Here is a 3,492-nt window from a genome sequence, read left to right as displayed (position 1 = left end):
TAAGATATGAGTTCCTACGAGTGTTTATATAAACATTCGATGGGGGTTGGGGGTTGGGTGTAACCTCTTTGTGGTAGTGGTTGTTATAGAATGTGTGGTATGAGTGTGAGGAACGTTTGCGTGGAAGAATGTGTGTGTGACGAGAGTCGCGAAAAACAATCAGTAGGTGAATGACAGTCATTACAAATAGATGTGTGAGAGAGTCCTCGAGAGATTATATCGCAGTTAGAAGCAAATTTATTTTACGTGATTTAATTATATTTTATGTAGTGCTGTTATTGTGTTCAATAAATATTCTTATTAGTTTATCCATTTACTCACACTTTTGACACTCTCTCAGGAGTCAGGTACAGCTGCAGATGTGTCTTAAAGGTGTCGGTCAGTCTCTCAGGAGAAGCATTAGAAGAAACATATACCTCCTTTAAGAAATAAAAGACTATAAAAGAGAATATATATATCGTAGTTATTTTACTATTAGAACCCATAATCCCAATATTATTTTTCCATTTATTGCTCAACTGAAATGCACTCTATGTTAATCCTTGAAATACTGTTTTGACGGTATTATTACTCATCAGGAAATATCATACTGCCAATCCTGTACCCTAGGTAAAATACGATGATACTTTGATGCTTGACCATCATTATACGTCATCTGAAGTACGAGGCAATAATTCAGTTCCTTTTTCCGTTTGTAATCCCTACCATTGCACCTCCAATTTGGAAACTCCATTCAATAACAAAATAGATAGCCCTACCAAGGATCCATATAAATGCTAGACCTAGTAGCACGTGGCATACAAAAGCACACAATATAAAAATAACGACACAAAATACAGACCACTTACTGTTCCAAGCCAAACACAATCTCCTCAAAGAGCCATCCCTCATTAATCGTCGTCAAGAAAGAAGGACCTAGTGACGATATACACAAGACATAAATAAAGTGGAAAAAGCAAACGAAAAATTTGCCAAATCAAAATATAGAAAATAAACTCACCTTCTGATTTTGACGAAAGAGAATATTAATTTTTCAAAAGAATTTGTATCAATTGAAGTCTTACACGGAAAGTTCGAATCAATCGTTCGTTTAATCATTTCGAATCCGTAATGCACTCGAATTCTACTGATCCGCACCATTAACATGCACCGAGCATCCAGCAAGCACTGCGCAGCAATAAAACGAAACTTTCCACTCGAAGCTACCGCAAATTCCACATTCGATCCATTCTTCCAAAGCCACTCCAACGGTGGTCGTTCCTCTCTGAAACACCAACAAAACGAGAGCACGAGAGCCATAGTCGCTGGACCAAACCTAACTCGCCTGTCCCCGAGGGTGAAATGCAGACCCTGGCCGGCGCGACGGATTCCGTCCGCGGCGAAATTAAAAATTCCCCGGAAGAGAGTCGCGGCCGTCAGAGGGCGGCCATTTTGCCGGCGACGCAGGGTCCAGCCGTGGAAACGAATTCCAATAAAGCAGCGAGACAACGATCAAACTTTATTACGCCGTTCCCTCGCGTCGACCAGCCCACGAAAACCGGATATCCTCCGACTCGGTACTCCCGATCGGGATAAAGAGAGGGTCGCGTTGTTCCGCGAGATTTACATTCGACTGGTCCCCTCACCCCCCGCCACAACACGCCACCCCATCAGCGAATTCCTCCGCGTTCTATCCGGAAAGCGACCAAGTCGACAGACGGACGTTTCCCTCTTATTCCTGGGCCCCGAGGAACCTGGAAAGAGATATGGCGATCTCTTTTTCAACCCTCGAGAACAGGGGAATGTTTCAGAGTAGGATGTCGTTCAAGGGAATCGAGTGGCAGCGAGTATTGCCGCTGGATCGGTTCTCTGCCACCCCTTCTTTGAATCTGCCAGGGTACGCTCGAGACTATTTGTTGCGTGGGATGGAGCAGAGGTTCTGGTTATTCGACTCGTTGCTTCCGCGCGAGACTGGGGGCTGGGAATAGGGGTTGAATTCCCAGAGTCCTTGGAGAGGCTGCCGAGCGCGTTGCGACGATTACGCCAAGTACTCGGCGACGCGTTTTGCGCGTGAACTGCAATTCGCTTTAATGGGATTATAGTTCGTTTAACACGTGTCTGTCTGCCATTGTGGCGGGGGATGAAATATCTCACGATGAAACTTGATAGTTTTATTTTGGATTCTGTATTATGTAGTATCGTGATACAAAGAAATACAGGTAGACCTACTACAAGACGTCATCTTATAACACGGCTTCGCTATAACACGATTCATAAATTGCGGAAATCTCCTACAACACGGCACCCTATAACACGGTTTCGCTCTATCACGAGACGAAAATTGCGAAAACCTTTGTACAGCAGTGTACTCCTACCTGCGCGCTGACGACGAAGAAATTTATTAAATTTAAGTTCAGTTAAATTAAAATAATGTTTTTGTTTTCTTTTTTGTATTGCATTGTACATAAATCTATATTTTTAATAAAAATTAAGTCGTCAATGCAGAATTTAAAAAAGAATTTATTTTTAGTAAGTCTCCGGAATGTAAACCCCCTTTTTGTATTGGCTTTGCGTCTCATACAACATAGTTTCACACAACAACGCATTTTCTAGGAAACTATCAACCGTGTTATAGAAGGGTTACCTGTATTTGCAAGCTAACTACAGTAATACTTTTCTACGGATCGTGAATAAAATTTTCGGAAGAATTATATGTACAGTAAGTGGATAACTAAAAAAAATTGAATACATAAATGAAACTAAAATTACATACATACATAAAAATTATACAATAATTACTACCAAAAATCACTAGAACCGACCGAGATTCAAAAAAACTAAGAAATGAAAGTCAAACGACGCAAAAACTTTTCGCAACCTGTCACATTCGGCACTATCTTTCATAACCGATCGGTTAAAATCGGGAAAAAAACTGGCAAACTAATTAAAACACAGACCACTGCACGCAATTAGGTTGGAAATTCGTGAAAATCGGAAGAAATTTGCAAGATATAAGGGATGAAAGTCAAACGACGTAATAGATTTTTGACACCTGTCACATTCGGCACTATCTCTCATAAACGATAGAATAAAATCGGGAAAAAACCGGCAAACTAATTAAAACACAGAGCACTGCACGCAATTAGGTTAGAAAATCGTGAAAATCGGAAAAGATTTGCAAGATATAAGGGATGAAAGTCAAACGACGTAATAGATTTTTGCCACCTGTCACATTCGGCACTATCTTTCATAAACGATAGAATAAAATCGGAAAAAAACCGGCAAACTAATTAAAACACAGAGCACTGCACACAATTAGGTTAGAAAATCGTGAAAATCGGAAAAGATTTGCAAGATATAAGGGATGAAAGTGAAACGGCGTAATGGATTTTTGCCACCTGTCACATTCGGCACTATCTTTCATAAACGATCGGTTGCAATCGGAAAAAAACCGGCAAACTGATTAAAACACAGAGCACTGCACGCAATTAGAAGGGAAAATCGTGAAAATCG

The sequence above is a fragment of the Eufriesea mexicana genome, unplaced genomic scaffold (genome assembly GCF_001483705.2).
Source record: "Eufriesea mexicana isolate 0111107269 unplaced genomic scaffold, ASM148370v2 scaffold794, whole genome shotgun sequence".
Lineage (NCBI taxonomy): Eukaryota > Metazoa > Arthropoda > Insecta > Hymenoptera > Apidae > Eufriesea > Eufriesea mexicana.
Note: the sequence above shows the minus strand (reverse complement) of the source record.